Consider the following 19,933-nt stretch of genomic DNA (forward strand, 5'->3'; position numbering starts at 1 on the left):
CCAGTTGCTCAAAGGTATTTAAGTGCCTAACTTCACCAATGGGAATTAGGCAACTAAATACCTTTGAGGATTTGGGTCTTAGAAGCCTAAGTCTCATTGAAAGAATCCGGAGGAAATTGTAGCTTTAAGTATTTTCATAAGGCCAGCTGCAGTTTTATGCAAACACTTCTGAGAAAGGAATAAAATATAAAAGGAAGTCCTTTTGTGGACAGTATGCAAGGTCGCAATTTTGGTAAAGGTTATTTTAAAGCAGACACATAGTAAGATTTTGAGGTACTTTCATCTATTATAATAGCTATATTATCACTACACACTCGATGCTATTCAGAGAACTCTAGAATCATACCTGTGTGTATGCAAACACACTACGCTATAGCAACTGATGTGTTATTTAGCAGCTAATGATGTTTATAGTTTTAGAAGCATTTCAACAGCTACAAGTACAATATTTCAAAAACTGCATGTCAAATTTTCCGTGCCTCTGGGAAGACAAATCAGTATGTAGAACTGGAAGCACAGCAAAAGCTAAATATATTATAATCAGCAGTAGGAAGGCGGAGTAAATCAAAGGTAAAAATAAAGTTAATATAATAAACAGAACTCAATTATTTCTTTTCTGAAAAATGCTAAATACACTGAAAAATGATTACAATGAAACTGTACTTTTATTTATGCTAAGCTTTTCTCCAAAAAATAAAAATTTAAATTATTATCTGTATCATTGGAGGTGTTGGTAGAGTCTCCATAGCAAAGGTTGCATTGAAATTTGCACTGAAAATGGAAGAAAAATTCCTGTGTTTCACACTTCAGTGAATACACTGAAGATCTTTAAATTTGGTCCAATAATTCTTCAGAGGATAACTATATTTTCCATGTAAAATTTTAAGAAAAAATATTTACTAACTTGTGCTGAAGAAATATTTTTAAATGCCACTTTTTGAAATTTTGCTCTGTTTTTTTCCACAATACTTTGGGTTCCTCTAATTAAACCACCAGAGTCCCCACCATCTCCAAACATTTCTCCCTCCCTCTCTCTCACATACACACACTCAGATATCATGAAAAGAAAAGGAGTACTTGTGGCACCTTAGCGACTAAAGTACTCCTTTTCTTTTTGCGAATACAGACTAACACGACTGCTTCTCTGAAACCTCTGATACCTGTCAGATATCATGTTAGCTCATAGGTACGTCTGACATTTTTTTTAATTAGACACAAAGATTTATTCCTCTGAACCTGAGTTCGGCCAGATTAGCTGACAGAATTGTCAAGTTCCACTGGCTATTTTGAAAAACAAAACCTAAAATATTAATTTTCATGTTTGTCAACATTTTCTCACCAGTTCTATTCTAGATAGCCATGCTGTGGAAATAACCCAGCAGGCTGGGAAGCAGAAGATCTGAGAGTGGTCTCAAGAAGATATGGGCCTCAGCATGGCCACAGGTGGGGTGAGCAGGAAAGTATGTGTGCGACATGGGAGACAGGGAGAGTGGAAATTTGGGGAGGTCTGGGGGGCCAGTAGCTGTGTGCCAAGGTACCTCTGGCACATCAAGGCAGCAGATAAGGCTAGAGATACATGGACTATGGCTGATGTAATGGAGGTAGTTGAGGCTGAGAAGCGAAACTAATGAGTAGCACAGACAAAATGTTGCATCACTCAGCTGCTTATTTCATTATGTTTTAGGGTTTTCACTGGTGGATTCTGCAATAATAACCTTAACACTAAGCTGCTGATATATTTTGTGTGGGGAGAGAAAGAAAGCTTGCTCTCCCCCCCCCCCATATGTCCTGATTTCTTTTGTTTCAAAATCTCTATTTAAATGACTAAATTATTAAAGAAGGTTGACCATTAGGAAATTCCATCATAATTCAATCCAGAGCTCACATTCTAAAAGTAAACAAAAAAATAGATTTAGCAGCACTCAACTAGCAAAATAATAACAGAAGCAATCTACCAAACTAGAAACAGTTGCTACACTTAATTCAGCCCTGTCATATGCAGATGCATAATTCTCATTGAACTAAATGGGTGCTGAATTTAATCTATAGTCAGTTTTTTAATTTTATACAGAAGATTTTATTACTATAGTCCCCCCACTGTAAAAATATCTTAAATAAAAAAATCAGAACAATTAAATAATAAAAGTTTAGTAATGAATTCTCTTTTTTTATCAATACTTAGTGACCTTCACATGAGATATGACTTGAAAAACTCCAGAAAAATTAACTTGAAACACTATGTAACTGGGGCTAAGAGACCAAGACATGCTAATGCAGGGATGATATTGGCAAAGATGAAAAGGAATAAGACAAATTAAAAGGAATCACAAATTAACCATATTCTTTCTTTTCCACCCAGCCACATAAACAGTTTAGAGCATGGATACATCTGGGTTTCCTCTGAGAATATATGTTATAACTGTATCTATTTATAAAATGCTTGTATTATAAAAGAAGAGATTTCACAATCTGTGAAAAATATTCTGACCGTGCTGGTATCTGGTGTAACTTCACAGGTTGGAAAGAGCTAATATGCCATTCTTGAAGTCATTCCATTCAACAAAGGGACAAAATACCTTTAAAATGCCTTTCACACTTTTTTTTCCTTCTGAAATTACAATTACTACACACTTTATGAGCCTGCAGCTGGTTTTAGCAAACTGGTATTTGCAGGTCTCGCATGACAGACAGCTGATGAAAGTGACAAGCAAGAGTTTTCATTCACTGCTGCTGGCAACCCACTGCCTTTCTGATCCCTTTCTATGGAAACAGAGATTGGTTGTGGGGGAATAAGGTAAAGGGTTATTTTAAAAAGTCCATATTATCAAATCAGCATCCAGCAGCTGAGTCTGAGCTCTTGTTAGCTGCCTCAGCTGGCTTCCATCATACCCTTCTGTTTCCATAGAAACCATAGCAGCAGCATTCCCAATCTCACCAGGACTGCTCTGGAGTTTGCACATTTGGTCATTTCCAGATCCAGCCTGGCCATAACCCTGGGGATGATGGCTGCTGCACTCTGTTAAAGTCTGCATTGCTGGCCTCCCCCCACAAGGGCACGCTGTGCAGACAGGAGGTCAACTAGGGATTCTTCCTCTCACTCTGCGAGCCCAGGGGGACAGGATGGTGCTCAGAACAGGGGCCACCTCTTGAGTCCTTGCCACAGCAGCTGCTCCTTCCCTTCCACTGCTCCCCACTGAGTGGCAGCAACCAACTGGAGTGAGTGACCAAGAGGGAAGAGATGGCACATTGCTCTCCTCCAAAACCGACAGCACAGGGGACAGAAATGCAATACAGTATCTTGGTGGCCAGCACGATGAAGGCAGCTGCGCTGTGGCTCCCTAAGTCAGAGCAGTAGGAAAAGGGATTTTTTAAAAACTATTGCTCCCATCCCCTGAAGAGAACAATGATCAGTCATGGAAAGAGACATAGGGACATTCACCCACTCAAGCAGTCTGATTGGCTGGCCATTCCTACGTGCTTTGTAATAGCACTTTATTATTGTAAAACATCTTTCTAAAGCACTCATTACTGTTGTATCTAGCTGCTCTACATCAGTTACCCCTAGAAAGACACTCCAGTTTAAGACACTTTTTACACAGTGAGGAGGTAGGTGCCAGTGGTCAATTTTCCAGAAGAAACTGCTTTCTGAAAGGGGCTAGGGGGAGAGAGAGAGGGAGGGAGAGAGTGTACTACACTAGAGTGTGTGTTGGGGGGGGTGGGGTGCTTAAACACAGATCTTCAATCTGCTGCATTCTCCTCCAGCTGCCTTTAGAGTTGACCCAAAAATGAATATATTGTGAATGTGGAGTCTTGAGCTGACAAATATGAGTCACTGTCATTAAATCAACAACAGAGAGTGACTGCAGCAGAGTAGCTAAAGGTAAAAGGCGGCCTTATTTGCCACTCGTCCCTCCTGGGATTTCAGCAGCAGCAGTGAATACAGTAGGATGCAGAGACTACATCCCTCTGATCAACAGGAGCAGACACATTCAGTGAGATTACTGTTTTAGCCAGTGCCTCAAAATGGTTTCCTCCGCCAACCAACATCACTTCCATCTTATGTAGATTAAACTTGAGCCAATTACTCTTGGCACAGGTCGCATTTTCTCTCGGGCAGTCTGTCTTCAGGGGTTCTGCACTGTCTCTCTGTCGAAACAGAGACATTGAACGTCAAAGGGTATCATCTGCCTATTGATAACAGTGGAGTCTGTATGGCTCACAATCCTTACTAGTGTTCTTACATACAATCAATGTTGAATAAGAGGTGGCAAGAACCATCCTTGTGGGAATCCTCAGGGAAGAGGAGCAACTCTCCACCACTAATGTCTGGGAACTATTTAAAAGAAGTGAGTAAGTGATCTCTATTGTAGATTTTGCTATATTTGAGTGAAAAGTATGGAGGAATTGTCTTCTCTTTGTAGCAGAAGAGGGACTGCCTGCCTTTGAGCTGACAGACCATAGATCTTTCAATCTCTAATGTGCCAGTCCTGCGGCTGAGAGCATGCAGATGTACTGCTGTGCCATGAATAAGCTGGTGACTGGGCCCCATTCTCCACTGAAGTCAGTTGCAGAATGGGAGCCCAATCACTAGCTTAGGACTGAAAGTTGTCACCACTTGATCTGTTTATAAATTAGTATCCTATGTGAAAGTAAATTATCTTAGTCTTGCTGAGCAGAGAGGTGTCTGCATCACAATTGGCATAAGTGACACCCTGGTTGGAACATTTAGGATCAAACAGTATAAAGTCTGAATTGTCCTCGTATTTCAATGGTGGCTCCTTTGGGCCAGGTTCGAGGCATATTGTTGGGAAGAAACAGAAAAATTTACTCTGCTGCTGCCATGTCACACCTGTTCTGTGACCAGAGGACCTCAATTTTAGCACCTTTCATGAGTCCTAGAGAGGAAGGATGGTCTAGTGGTAAGGGTAAAATGGGGACAACGGTACTGCCCTACTTCACAGGAGTGTTGTTAGGATAAATGAATTAAAGATTGTGGAGCGTTCAGATACTGCAGTTATGGGGGCTATATATAAGTACCTAAGATAGACAGAGCCACTCTCTCGCTTTCTCTCAGAAACACACGTGCATGTTTTACTGGTACAGGTTCTCCTCCCTTTACTCTCAGAATAGTGCAATTTCTGAGACGTAGATTCAAGCATTTAAAATGCCAAAAGGCATGAATAAAACATTGATTTCTTTATATTCAAGTCTATGCCCTCAGCAATGAGCACGCTGCTACAATTTTCTGCTGCTGTAGGCCCAGAGGAAGATGGCAACTGCTATTGAAGATAAAGATTATTTTGTAGAAGTGCTTCAGGAATTACGAGTGACAAATGAAAAACTGCAAACTTCTCTTACCTCTCTAGAGGAGAGGTTTGAAAGCAATACAGCCATGATCAGCACACAGGCTAAGAGAGCAAAAGAAGCTGAAGGAAATGCCTTGATGGCCTGGAGGAAAAACCACAAGATGTAAAAAAAAAAAAAAAAAGAGAGAGAGAGAGAGAGAGAGAGACTAGAAATTTCACCCAAACCATTTTACTAGTGTTTTCACAATTTGAATATAGAATGGCACATTGAATATGCAAATAACTGAATGCACATCAAGCACATCTATACGCATGGGGTATGAACGGGAAAGAAATTCTGATCCAAAAGACTGAATTGTGGTTGGATCTACGTTTTAAATGTGATAAATGAACTCAGTACACTGTATGGGGAGAAATCTGATCAGATCCTTTTCAAGATCGAAAACACAGAGCAAGAGGAGGGGTGCGGCTGCTGCTGTCTGACACTAGGATCACCAGGAGGTTTGAGGCGAGACACCTGGGTATGCATAGGCTGAAGTGCAGGCAATCCTTTATGCAGGAAGAGGTGAATTTCAGTCTTAGGGCCTAAAGTATTGTAAGGAGTTTGTTTAGTTTTCACATAATCTGTTACAGATACTTTAAGGCTAAGGAATTGTGAGCTAAGCACAGATGGATTCAGGAGCTGTTAACATGAACATCTCTGGATCAAAAGAACTTACAAACGCCAGAAGGCAAATACAGTCAGAATTATTTCTTCCTTTTCTTTTGTGGACACAGCCTCAGAGCAGGCGATGTTTGAATAGTCACCAGTCATGCAGCACTTGAGAAACCATCCAGCAGGTCACTAGCCAAAACGTGTTTCCTACTCACCAACAGCACATACTGAATAAGTGGGGAATGAGAGGAAAGTTGCAGTACTGTGTTACACTGCTCGCCAACTGTGATTTTTGACTAATAAAATTATACATGTATTCAATTTATAAATCACATGGACACTAATAAGTGCCCATCCAAATCATTCTAGCAGCTTTTACCCTTAACACCCTCCCCCACAAAAAACTCAAACATTAAGTGTGAGCAGGGATGCAGATTCACCAAGGATTGTTGCCATGGAATAATAATATCTAGATCTTATATAGTAGATCTCAAAGCACTTTAAAAAGGAGGTTAGTGTCATTATTGCCATTTCAGAGATGGGGGAACCAAGGCACAGAGAGCCAAAGTGACCTGCCCAAACTCAGCCAGCAGCCTAATGGCAGAGTCACCTGATATTGGCTGGTGGAGGGGGGAGGAGAGAATGGGCAGTGAGAGGGATAAGGAAAAAAAAAAAGAACTAGGAAGACAAAACACAAAGAACCTTGACAGTGCAACATTATAGTTTAGATTTTAAGTGCACAAAAATCATGATATTGAAAGCTATAATTATCATGGAAACTAAATTGGCTGCAGTGTGTGTGTGTGTGTGTGTAAAAACACACAGAAATGACATTAAAAGAATATTACCAAGGGCAGTCAAGCATTCAAGATAGGAAATGCCAGAATGAAGGGTGCCTGTGCAACCTTAGTCCCGCCCCCTTGTATGTATGCATTATGATACGGTCTTATACCGTATGTAATCATGTCAGTATTTCCAGAAGCCCATTACCAAACTTAGTGCACAGGATAGACCTGTGCTAAATTGGTGGGGATATGGTAGGGCTATTGTACTGAAGGATATTTTAAACAGAGGACCTTGAGAGTAGGGTTTTGTTCTGGAGAATGGAGGAGCAGTGTAATAGCAGCGGGCCTGGCTTTGAAGCCAAATCAAATCCAGCACCCATGCTAGTGAAGGGGCAAGGATCTACAGCAAGCAAGAAGAGAGCGGGATAGGAACCAGACTGGTGATGCTGTAGCCATACAGCCATACAATACATCTTTATTACCAACCTGTGCCAAGTTCAAGCATTTATCTACATGTGACATACCAATCACTTGAGCCACCCAATCCTCTGCAAAAATATCCTATTACAGTGTAAAAGAATCCAGGCCGGAAATTACCATGTTCCAGTAAGTTTTAGGAGAAATTTGTTTCACACAAGTTTTTTATTTTTCTTACAGAGAAGTTAACTTTCTGTTATGGAACTTACTCAGGGGAGGAGTCTAAAGAACAGGCAATCACCCAATAGCACATGTATGTGTCATAGGATAAATATGAACTACACTACGTAACTGACAATTTTCAGTAAGATTATTTTGTTATGATTTGTATATTCTTAAATTTCTCTTCTAAAAATACAGACTCAGAGTCAGATTTTCAAAGGAGAGCACAATGGGTGTATCAAAAAAAAATCCATGTGTCTAAGCTAAAGGTTATATACATTTGCAAGTGCCTACCTGTTTACATATATAACTAGATGATTTGAAAAAGCAAATACAGGTTTCTACAGTGCTGCACCCAGATTTCAAAATCTGACCCTTAATATACCAGTTAATCTAGTCAGAGAGAGAAAAGAACAATGATTAACTGTATTAACAGAGCAGCACTGATTTTATGAGGTTTTAAAAATATTTCCAATTTTCCTGCAACTATCTGCACCTTTGAAACATACCTTAATTACATTATATTTCCAAAGTAGAAAGTCAGTATATTGCTACAGATATTAAAACCATACACCAAATAAATATGACCTGGTTCATAAGCTCAAGGGAGTCCCAAGCACAGAAATCAAAATTCTTGCTGTGGACCAGTGGAAGATGAGTCAGTGGTGAAAATGATGCACTCAGTCTCCAACGGAAGCGTGACAACTGAAACACTTAAACAGCATCTCCTCTGATTAATCAATACTGCTGTATTTGGCATCAGTTAAGAAAGAAGATAAAAGTGTAAAGTGGAGGAATTCTAAGTAGAAATCTAGAAGTTTGAATCAGTGGTATCAATGAATACTTGTATTTAAGTGACACTGCAGAATTACAGTTATAATAAAAGTTGCAGAATAAAAATATGAGTAAGGATATACTGTGGGGCCTGATGCTGCAAATCTTATTCCTGTGAGTCATGGTTACCCACAAGAGGAGTCCAGTTGACACACAACTTGGTTTGGGTGTGGTCACAAATACACATCAGAAGCATTCAGTGGAACTATTCTAATCTCTGTTAAATTGCAGTGGACGAGTGAAATACAAATTTTACATACATCTAATAAACTTGCTGTATTTTTCTTTTTTGAAAAAACAATGTATGAATACTGTAATACCAATGTGGGCAAACTGTAAACTAGAAAGGATGATGTTCTCATTCCTGTTTTGAAGATGAGAATATTACAGATTAGTTATTTAAACTATGTTTTTACATTACATTCTGCTTTTATTACATCTTAAGTGAAAGTCATCAAAATGTCATTAAGGCATTTGTGCTTGGCACTATTTGAATGTAAACATTTCAGCAAGCTTGTTCTGAGCCATGCAATACTGATTTTTACAGTTATAAACATCCAATAAATGAAAACCTGAGTGTTATGATTAGACTTTGAAAAAAAAGATCAACCAGTTTATTTTCTGTCTCCTGTCTTTTACATCATCTTTAGCATTAACTACTAACACAGTGCTACTCCTAGTAAACTAACCCCAAGGAATGTCCTGCCAAATTCTACCATCAATCCAATGCTGAAAAGCAGCTCAATGGTGCTGTAAAGCTCCACCTTACAAATTCCATTTCTTTGGGCATTGATTCTAGTGGCAATTATTACCTGCCTAATCTATTGAAAAACTTTCTGCCATTGCAGTTAATTCTTATTTGAAGTGCTGAGATTAGGAAGACTAAATAATAGTTTCATGTGTTCAAACAAAACACTAACCCCTATTCTATTCTGTTTCTGAAAACAATTAAGCTACATGAGAAAAACATGCATCAGATCTTAGTAACATGAAAAGATCAGCATGCACTACTTTTGTTTTAAAAACAATATTTTAAAGACAATAAACAGAAATTCTCAAATTGTTTGGGGAATTAATTTTGTTCTATCCAAGTAGCATCTCTTTGGGCCATCGTCAGGGCTGCTGAGAGGAGGCGAAAGGGGGATAACTGTAACGGGGTCCCAAGCTCACCCCCCCAACATGTTTAATGTCTGTGTAAATAAAGTGAAATGGCAGGGCATGGGGCCCCAGTGATCCTAATGTACCGGGCCCCAAATTTCTATCAACGGGTTGTAGTTTAGCCATTATTTTTTTCTTACACTTCTTATACAAGCTGGATTTTTTTAAAAAAGAGTAATGACTTTCTTCAGAAATTCTTACTTTAAGCTATTACATGAAGAAAGAGAGGAAAAGCCTCAAACCCACTTTCAGCTTAAAAATGTGTAATTACTGATTAGGTTTCCCTTTCTTTAACAATGTCAGCTACCAGGTACAACACTTAATTTGTCTCATCCCCCCCCCTCATAGTAGTAACCTGTGGTAGCCAATTTAGTACAAAAATTATTAACTCATTATTGAAGAAAAGTACTATGAAGCATTATTCTGTATTTGAAGTATGCTAAAAACAGAAAATGATTTTGCCGCTGCTAATCTGGGATCATTATCACATTAGCCTAGCATGCAGACGCCAAATGACAAATCAAACCAGTAATTTTAATATAAGAAACGTTTTACTACTCCTCTCCTAAAACCCACTCTGCATTCAATAACCTCTTAATCACAGTAGTTTCTTTTGAAAGAGATTCTGTAATACATGAAGGTGCAAGCACCATTAACTATCACACAAGGAGAACATTTCTGGTAGTAACAAAAATCTGATACTCTTTGAATTCAAGGTACTTGCCTCAAACTGAAACTGGGAATTTCCCTGAGCTAAGTCACAGTTTGTTTGACTGCATGTACTTTAAGAGTTAGTGATAATGAAGTGGCAGACAAACACTATCAGAGAAAGCACTTCTGACTTTTTACTATCCCTACAGAATAAATACATTCAGAATCTATCCATTATATATTCAGATAGGGAAATGGAATGCTAGCCTTTCATTGTCAATCTACATAGAGTCTCATCATCAGATAGCACAAATGAAATGCTAATGTAAGAAGATGAATGCCAATTTCCTTCACTTTGCTCCAAGTTTCAGTGGCTCTCTACAATAAAAGATAGCTGTTTGTGGAGACTGGCTTGTTCCATACCATTAACTCAGAACAAAACATATTTTTAGTGGGACAGCAGTGTTTACTTGTAAGAACTGATGAATTGTATGCCACCATTTATCACTTGCAGACAAAGACATTCAGGCTCAATTTTGGACATAAATCAAGGTACATGCTCCTAAATAAAAAAGGATTGCTTAAGTCCCTAAAACTGCATAGATTGAGGTCAGATTGGCCATAGCAACCACGAATGGTACTTAGGCCTCCAGCAGGACTTAGCAACCAATAAATGAGCTTAGATCTCTTTTCATCTCCACTGGTGTGAAAGCCAAAATTAAAAAGATTAGATCACCCTGCACCCATCACAATAGGCTTCACAATGAAAAAGTCATTTCTAGCCTTTGAATCACATCAAATAAATAACATTCATCCCTTCTATAATGAACAACTTTCAAAGTAAATTGAATCTCCATAGTGCTGCTTTCCCTTGCTGCACCATATTTACATAACAATATATCACAGGAAGCTCAGAATCGGTCTTGTAAATGGGAGACTCTGAATAAAATGAATCTTTAGCACAGATTACTGTATATTCAGCTTCAAACTGCCTTCCATTTCCCTTCTTTAACCAATATATTATAGATTACAATCAATATAACAAATGCTTTAAAGCTTGCAATATGAAAGTTTATTTCAATATGGGAATTGTACGGTAAATAGATTTTCCCCCTCTCATTTGAGAATTAGTTCCAAATTCTACTTCTAAGTGCCCAAATACTATCTGGTTAATATTTGATTGAAAACAGTGGTACATTATTCCAGTTTATCACAACCTCCTCTCATGCTGTAGTTATTTCACTTTATTCTTTAAATTATTCGATCTGTTCTTTTAAACCCGCTACACAGTCTAGTATTTTAATTTTCTATTTCAACATGAAACATTGTTTTTTGTTCTTGTTCCAGTCTTTGGAACATTAGTTATTTGTAAACATTTAACAAGTGTACAATATCATTGATTGCAACTGTAATAATCTAAACAATTTTAATTAAAAAAATTCTATCAAATATTCTCGTCGTCTCATTACAGGAAAAGCATTTTTCTTATGCTCAACTTGTCCTTATTAAAATGGATCAGTATCCCATTTTCATTGCAGAGTATATAAACTACTGTTTAATGGAAAGTGTTCCAAAAGCAATATCTTAAAGTCAGAAGGTTATACCTACATTAAAAATATGCTGGAATAATTTCTGCCTTCTGCAGCAGCAGCTCATGTAGATAATACTATTTGAACTCAGCAGGCAACCTCATTAATTTATAAAGCTCTCTGACCCCAGTACAGTTAACAGTGTAAAATAATTACAAATTAGGGTTGAAGGAGCACTGTTTTAATATTGCATGGGTCCTGCCAGCAACAAAACCATTTTATTGTGTCCCTATATTTATTATGACTAAATATAATTTTACCTTACCTGAAATGAAGCTTCATGGTGAATTTTAAAAAAGTTGAACATTAGAAGAAACCTTCATTAAACAGCAACTGTAATAGCTACTACGCCAGTGAAGAAACCTTGCCTATTTTCTCCAGTCATTCTCGTAACACAAAGCACTGCAATTACTGGTATATAGGCTAGTAACAGCCTGGATACAGCAGTAAAGTAAAATATTTTAATAACAAGGCACATTTTAAATGTAACAACTTCTAAGTCCTCTAGAAGGATATAAAATACTTGAGTGATGTATAAATATTCTCTCTTACCTAAAACTTGTCAGAAGAAGAGATCCTTCTCATTGTTGTCACCTCCCGTGCCCCCTCTTGCCACCATGGAAATTGGTTCTGCTATGTTTATTGCTCTGTGCCTCAGTTACAGCTGTGACACTAATCTGCCTGCACAGACCAGCAAACCTACGTGTGTGTGTTGGGGGGGGGGGGGGAGGTGGTGAGGGGGAGAGGGAGAGAGAGAGAGAGAGAGAGAGAGAGAGAGAAGATAGCCTACTGTCTTCTAGGCTGAGAACCTAAACCTCAGGCCAAGTCAAGGCTGAATGACAATGATCAAAGCTCTGTCCTTCATCAAGAGAGAAGACAGGATTTTTTTCCTCCCAATGAAAAGTGGGACTGTCATTAGGGATTCTCACTAAGAAACCTCTAACAGAGACAGACCTTTTCCAGATTGCTAGTGCCTGCCCAGCAGTCCGTGCAGAATACAGGTAGCTATTGTTCCTGAGACAGATATGTAGCCAGCCACTCAGACTGTGACAGATCTCAACAAACCAGTGAGCCTGCCTTCACTTTAACTCTTTATTTACTAGTACTTTACTTTTTGCTGAAATACAAAGCTCTCCTTATATCCCCATGGGGAAAAATGAATTGTAAATAACCACATTTTGGTTAAGAAATGAGCTTGGTATCTTATACATAGAAATGTTCCCATTTAAACTTAAAAAATACTACCTTCACGCTGTAGCTCATGAAAGCTTATGCTCAAATAAATTTGTTAGTCTCTAAGGTGCCACAAGTCCTCCTTTTCTTTTTACCTTCAGTTCAGGCTCTCTTGTTCTGAAATCTGACTGAGCCTAATGGTTAGACATGGTATAGGAATATTAGACTCCAGTAGTAATAAAGAATTCAAATTATACCAGGTCAATAACTGATGTACTATGCTTTATGGAATGTTCATAATTTAAGGCTAAATGAAACTGTTCTGGATAATCACCGCCATGTTTTTACATGCAAATATTCTAGTTTTTAATAAAAGTGAATTGTCTAGTGACAATGTGACATAGTGCTACATGTGTTATCTTTAACATACAGAAGATTTTCCACTGGAAGTCAGCTCCCAGTTTTAATCTGGGGTGAATGTAGAAATCCCAAAAGGAAACAATGTTAGAAAGGGTTATCTAGGTAGTCATAATATTAGCCATCCTAGGCCCCCCTCCAGTTCTGTCACCTAGGTTTTCATAAACAAGTTTTAGCAAAACAAGCTTCATATAAAATAAGTTATGAGTTTAGTTGTAAAGACAAAAATCAAGAAATAGCTCATAAATTAAGGATAATATTCTGGCTTTTATGCACCCACTTAGGCCTACAGTAGACAGTACAACAATCTGTGAACAACTACTGATTCGACATACCGGGCACCCAGTGAATGGGTTCAGGGCAGGTCAGTATTTTAGCCTTTAAACTCAATTTCCTTTTTCCTCTGTTTAAGCTGGTCTCAACTGTATTTTAAACATTGTATGAATGCACAGGTGAGTGAGTGAATACTTTGGGGGATGGGAGGGAGCTTGTTTGTTTTGTTTTTAAAAAAGGCCAAGTTAAAGTATATAAAGGGTGGGGAACAGAAAGAAAATCTTTCATACCAAGATAAAATATGAAATATAAGATGAACAATTTTTACCACTGATCATAAAAATGCAAATTAGAGATATCACTTGAAAAACATGGATTTTCAACAGGATAGAATATTGGTTGTTACTGTCTGTGGCGTAAGTACAGAGTTCTCTCATGTGTGCTCCATAAAAGTACACTGCACAAGCTTAATGAAATTTCTTTGAAAAACAGTCCGTGGTCATTTTTTAAAGGTGCAGAGTAATATTTTCTACTTGAGTGAGGATTTTATTGTGCTTCCCCATTAATGATAAGGGTCAAGTGGCCTTTTACAATTACCCCTGTCCATCAAGAAGGGAGGGGAGTGCCTTTTTAATAGGAATCAATGTCATTCATTGGAACTCGCCCTGCAGGGCAGAAAATCCTCTGCAGTGCAGGATGCATTTTACATAGCCAGGACTGTGGATTCTCATGCTCTGCTGAAGGTTTACTCCTGAATGTCTTATTTTAGTTTTTCAGAATATCAGTATATAAAGAAAATGTTGAAATAACTTACCTATGTCAACAACTGAAGTATTTGCAGGGGTACGTGAAGAATGTTTTACTGTATACATATGTTAAACATGAATATTTTCCCCATGTTAAAAAGGACATTTTATTACCAGTTTCTGAGAGTTTTAGGATGATTCCCCTTTCTATTTTATGCAAGTTTATAACAAACGAGAATTTGCCATAAGGAAGAGGTGAAAAATAACTGCTGGGGAAAGATAAAGGGCTGGCATCCTCATCTGGCGTAAATCTGTGTAGCTCCATTGACTTCAGTGGAGCTACACTGATTTACATCCAGTGCAATTCCAAAGAACAGCTCGGCTGTATGTACCATAATGTGGCAATTTCTTTTCTACACAGCGTGAGTGCTACTTCTGGGAAAAGCAAAATGAAGACCACTAACTTTGTATTGTAAAAAGAGCACTCTAAACTCCAGCTGTTTATCATATGGCAAATGTCTGAGTGTGGTCACATTCGATGTCAAGACTTGATTAGACCGTACCCAAGCACATTAGCCTTGAATATTTCATTTTGAACCAAGTCTACCATACTTCTTCCAATACTTGGGTCCTCAACAGAACAAGTCTTGCTGAATTGTTAGAGTAGGTTTTAAACAATTGCATCTTAGCTTATATAGCCATACATGTCAAAAATATCATAACTGAAAGGATGCAGGAGGGATGTGAAAAGAAAAATTTTCAGTACTGAGATATCACTGTGCTGGGTGCATTATAGAAAGATAAACTAGATATATCAGTCTACATTTCCTGCAAATACATAATGTCCATCCCATTATCCTTAATGACATTATAGGAAGAACTCTCCTCACCATGTCCATTACGGAGAGAACATTCTTTATGCTATGAGTAAAAGGGGAGAGAAGTTTCTTATGGAAGTTTTACTACACTTCCCATAAAGCCACCTTAGACACAGAGGAAGGCTCTTAATTCCAGCCAAGTCAATCACAAGCACCCAATAATATGCACTTTGCTATAAAACACAAACTCTTGGGTATCAATGAAAAGTGACATAGAGAAGGTGGAGTTTATTTATCTGTAGTAGTTTCCAATGAGAATTGTTTTTTGTAAAAGCACAAAATATGAGAAATGATGTTTAATGTGTATTTTTCTAAGTGTAAAGGGCATTCTCAATAATATACATACGGAATTAGGTATACAACGCCCATTAACAAAATCAGGAGGTATACACCTATAATTCCCTAGGCACAATGTCAATTATATACCCTCAAATATCTACATGACTTGATCTGAAAAATTTGAATTATATTTCCCAAAAGAAGACTGTAAATAAAACAGAACTCCTACTGTATATTACATAATAATCTAGTGTCTGAGAATTTTACCTGAGGACACACTGCTACAGTATTCTCTTTCAGCTAAGTCAGAGTGTTATACATTCAGACACAAAGCCACATACCAGTATCAGGTATCCATTTCCCCCCAGGGATTCAGTGTTTTAATGGTTTTATAGTAAATAGTCATGTATTAAGAAATTATTCATTCCAAATATAACAGAATAAAAAATATCAACTATATGTAGATGTTATATATGCAGAAATACATACAACATCTCAGAGCATATAACCTTAATTAACCTTTTATCTCAGTTTGTACACAAATTATGTGTAAAAAGTTAACTTTACCAGGGACATAAATACTTATGAACTTAACATTTGCTAGTAGATTGATTTGAAAAATGAATAGAAAGTATTCCCAAATGATATAATTCACATTTAACATAATGACTTTGATTTCTTAATACAAAGCAGAACTCTTACTTTTCACTTGTTTATTTTCCTTTTAAAGTTACTTGTTGCAAAACGCACACATTTGTTTAAAGTATTGGTCTTTATTATTGCAGCAAATGTTTAAAATATTAATACCAACTACAAAAATAAAATATGTAAATATTAGAGTGGAGCCAGTACCTATTTTGCTTAGCATTTGGGCAAGTACAACGTGTAGTTTAGAAAAAATGATGAATAAAAATGTGTTCAATTATATTTGTAAATGACGCTATAAAAACAGGTATTCAAGAAAAGTATCATTAAACTCATCAAAGAGACACTTCTGATATGTTACTAAGTTAATACCTTTTTTTTTAATATAACACAGGGCTGAAGATCACATAACATCTTTCGTCTGAACTGTTTTCATAGAAACATAATTAGGGTACTGAATTATCAACTAGATTTTTTGTAAAAGCAAATGTCAAAGATTAGAACTCATCAAGACTATTACAAAGCTTCTATATAACAATGTAGCACACTAGTGTCAAAGATATATTTCATCAGTTCGTATTCCTATATCAACAAATTATACATTTGATACATGATCTGTTGGTAAAAATTCATTCCAGTTGACATCCTTTTTTTAGCCTGCCAGTTTCTAGGACTTGTGACAGTGTACCCCATCTTCAAAAAACAAAGCTTTTCTTTGCAAGGTTTAGGAATCTTTACTTGCAGAAAATATATTTTACATCTTGTTCTCAGCCACAGTAAAAAACTAAATTTAAACACCTCATTCAGCATTGTGCCTAGAGCTCATATACAGCTAAGTGTTACCCCAAATAAATTGCTACAAGGAGGCTGTATTTGCAGCTTTGTTGGGTAAATGAAACAGTTTCTTTTCCGTGCACTTGCATGTCAATTCTAGTCTTATTCATTTCAATAGTTAGTCAATAAATAAATACATAACCCTAAACAGCATAAGAAAAAATAAAATTCTCCTAAAAATAATGCAAATGTGGTAGACATCAAAGGACAATATATCACTTTCCCCTCAAATATTGGATATAGTATGTTTAAGTAGTACACTACACATTATAATTTGATGATTAATTTATTACTGTCATTGACTTACAGCCAGTTTTGACCTACCGCAGTAAATGCTGTTCTATGGGAGTTGCTCATCTTGAAAGGCCATGTGTACAGTAGCAGGATGAAGGGGGAAAAAAACAAAACAGTCAGAGCTTCTCTTGTAGCTTCATTGTGCCGTATGCAGTTCTCCTCCTCTTAATCTTTTGATAAAAGTCAGAATGCAACATGATTTATTAATGTAGCAAAGGCTTTACAATTCAGAGCTAAAAATATTATTGGACTTCTCCCTAGCTAGCACTGTTTAAGGAAGTCTTTAAAAAAGCAATTTAATTTCATTCTACCAAGTCAAATTTTCTCCACTGATAATTAGTTTTCATCATATGCATAAAAAGCTACAAAGACGCCAATTTTTAGAATTTATTTTTATTACAGGAAGATTTACCAACTTTTGCAAGAAATTTTATTGTCAGTGTTTCCCCATGGCTAATCTACAAAGCTTTATTGTTAATAATATAATACTCCACAGTAGCATTCACCAATGTACCTTAAAATCAGAAAGTACTTGAGATTTTTTTCTGTACTCCCACATCAGTTATTTTTCTGTAAAATAATTTAAAATCATACCTGTTATACATTTAGTATCAATATTTTAAATTGAATCCATAGAAGTTAAAATACCCACCGTGTGTTTTGAAGACTTAAAACATGTGGTTTGACAAACATTTGTGCTTCTCTAGCCATTATCAGCATGTTTAATACTATGTTATTGAGATATACATATTAGGCTTAAATATATAATATGGGTACTTAACCCCAAACCTGTTCACTTTCATTTAGTCAAGGAGAACTATTTGTTCATAAATGCCTCAAAACACCAGGCTAGCAGTGTTTGTAAAATGTCTAAAACAGCATGGGAACACGCATACAACATGAAATACACTGGACATTAATACTGGAAAAGCAAAAATTGACAGGAAATTTGCCATACTCTTAAAAGAAGAATATGCTGTCCCCATCTCCTCCTCCTTTCCCTCCCAAAAAACTTAGGTCTTACTTGAACTAGACACATAAGGCAGAAAAGTATCCATACAAGTTTACAGCAACAAATGTAATGGTAGAGATGTACTTACCAAGAGTCTCATCCTGCTTAGACTTCAGGGTATTTTCTGTGACATGAAGAGTTTTGGATTAGAAGATTTACTGCTGTCCTCCTGTTCTTCTAATTCTTCAGTAGCAGGTACAGAGAAACCACGACTAGTACTGTTTTGAAATAAAGACCGTGGCCTGTGTAAGCCAAGATACTCTGCACTGCCTGAAGATCTCTGCAGTGCTCTTAAACTCCTCCACTGAGACAGGTATTTGTTGCTGTCTGGTGTCCAAACAGGTTCATAGTAGCAGTCACCTTCATTCTTCAGTCTTAGAGGCCCTGTGTGCTGAAAGAAGAGGGGGTTTCCTTTTCTTTAGTATTTATTTGCTTCTGGATTGGAGGAGGAAGGTCAGAGATTTTCAATTTGAGATCAAAGACAGGCATGTAATGGAAATGAAACATAAGTTTTCTGAATTGCATTCAGCTCCCTTAGTTGCTGCATTACTAAAAACCTCACAGTGTTCCTGACTCTCTAAGCCTTGAGGTCTCTGTGATTTTTTTTTTGAAAGCCACATTTTAAACAAATTAGTTTCCCCCACTTGCAGCACTGCAGTCTTTCCATTGTTGAATAGTAACTGTTTCTAAAAAGGAAGCTCTTAATAAAGCTAAGGTCAGACTGCTTAGACCTGGCATTTGCTGAGATAACAAATCAGAAATGATAGCATCATACAGATTTATGAATTTTGTGCCCCCGCAGTCACAAACATCAGACATTTACTTTATAAAGAAAGCTTTTAGATTCTTCCTGCAGTTTCCATAGTGATTTCATTTTTTTCTCTTTTATCACAGATTGGCTGAAGAGCTGCTACTCTTTGTGCTTTAAAAGACTTGTGCTACCAACTGTCGATATAAAGGTACTATAGCTAAAGCACACAAGGAATACATACCATCAAAAGTAATTGAAACGGATAAACGTTGGCAAAAAGGTTTCAGTAATTTCTCCCCCTGTTTCTGTAGAATAGTTTGGTAGAATATTACTTCATCTGAATAAATGAATGTAACTTGAGCTGTACTGCTGTTCTATTTTACCATAAACTATGATACTTCTATTAAAGTACTCGTCATACAAAAAATAATCTCTTCCCAAAAAGCTTTAATATAGCTTAGATCATGCAAAATGCCTGAGCTTGTTAGCCATAAATGAAAGCAATTTCACTTCAATTATTTTAGTCTCATCTACAGACAGTGTTTATGCCAGTGATATTTTTTCTGCCTCTTTCGTAACAGTTTATTCTCTTTAAAAGTGTTCTGTAAAAAATAATTATATTGTTTTTGGCAAAGTATGTTATGCTCTGTACTGCAAAAAATAATAACCTTACAAAACAAACATGAAGAATAGTTTCTGTTTAACTCCTTGATGTAGATGTCTCCTTCACAACACTGAACTCAATCAAGTATACAATTTTATAGTTACCTGCCCTATTAAAATGGAGTTTTAGATTATAAAATGTATATAAAGTATTTCACTACTTCTCTCTCAAATCTCATTTAACAGTAAGAGGGTACATGGTTAATTCCAGCCATAGTTTGCTCTAATCCTATGAGAATGTGTGTTCTTCTGAGTCAAAGACTGTCTAACTTCTTAGAGATACTGAATTCATATCACGAAGTGATAAATGTATTGCAAATAAACTCTTAGCACTGAAAATAATTTTCTAGT

The 19,933-nt window shown here is 36.9% G+C and overlaps 1 protein-coding gene and 2 long non-coding RNA genes across 6 annotated transcripts in view; 1 reads left to right on the forward strand and 2 right to left on the reverse strand.

The window, feature by feature from the left end:
• The window catches only part of LOC140904998 (dynein axonemal heavy chain 12), an 84,517-nt gene extending 72,218 nt beyond the window's left edge, over positions 1 to 12,299 (reverse strand). For all 3 annotated transcript variants that reach the window (XR_012156696.2, XR_012156697.2, XM_073327472.2), the window contains exon 1: positions 12,170 to 12,299. The gene's annotated coding sequence lies outside the window, so the exon portion shown is untranslated. The remainder of the gene's footprint in view (positions 1 to 12,169) is intronic.
• Positions 12,300 to 12,397: 98 nt separating this feature from the next.
• LOC140905000 (uncharacterized) lies at positions 12,398 to 19,488 on the forward strand. 2 transcript variants are annotated; one of them, XR_012156704.1, is made up of 3 exons: positions 12,398 to 12,618; positions 13,492 to 13,571; positions 19,063 to 19,488. It is a non-coding gene; the product is annotated as an uncharacterized LOC140905000 (long non-coding RNA). The 2 variants fall into 2 exon arrangements; XR_012156705.1 differs by having other exon boundaries at positions 12,617 to 12,684.
• On the reverse strand, positions 16,587 to 18,755 carry LOC140906642 (uncharacterized). The gene is made up of 3 exons (XR_012157187.1): positions 18,257 to 18,755; positions 17,671 to 17,726; positions 16,587 to 17,326 (listed from the first exon to the last, which is right to left on the reverse strand). It is a non-coding gene; the product is annotated as an uncharacterized LOC140906642 (long non-coding RNA).
• Positions 19,489 to 19,933: the final 445 nt, after the last annotated feature.

Source organism: Lepidochelys kempii, chromosome 1 (genome assembly GCF_965140285.1).
Source record: "Lepidochelys kempii isolate rLepKem1 chromosome 1, rLepKem1.hap1, whole genome shotgun sequence".
Lineage (NCBI taxonomy): Eukaryota > Metazoa > Chordata > Testudines > Cheloniidae > Lepidochelys > Lepidochelys kempii.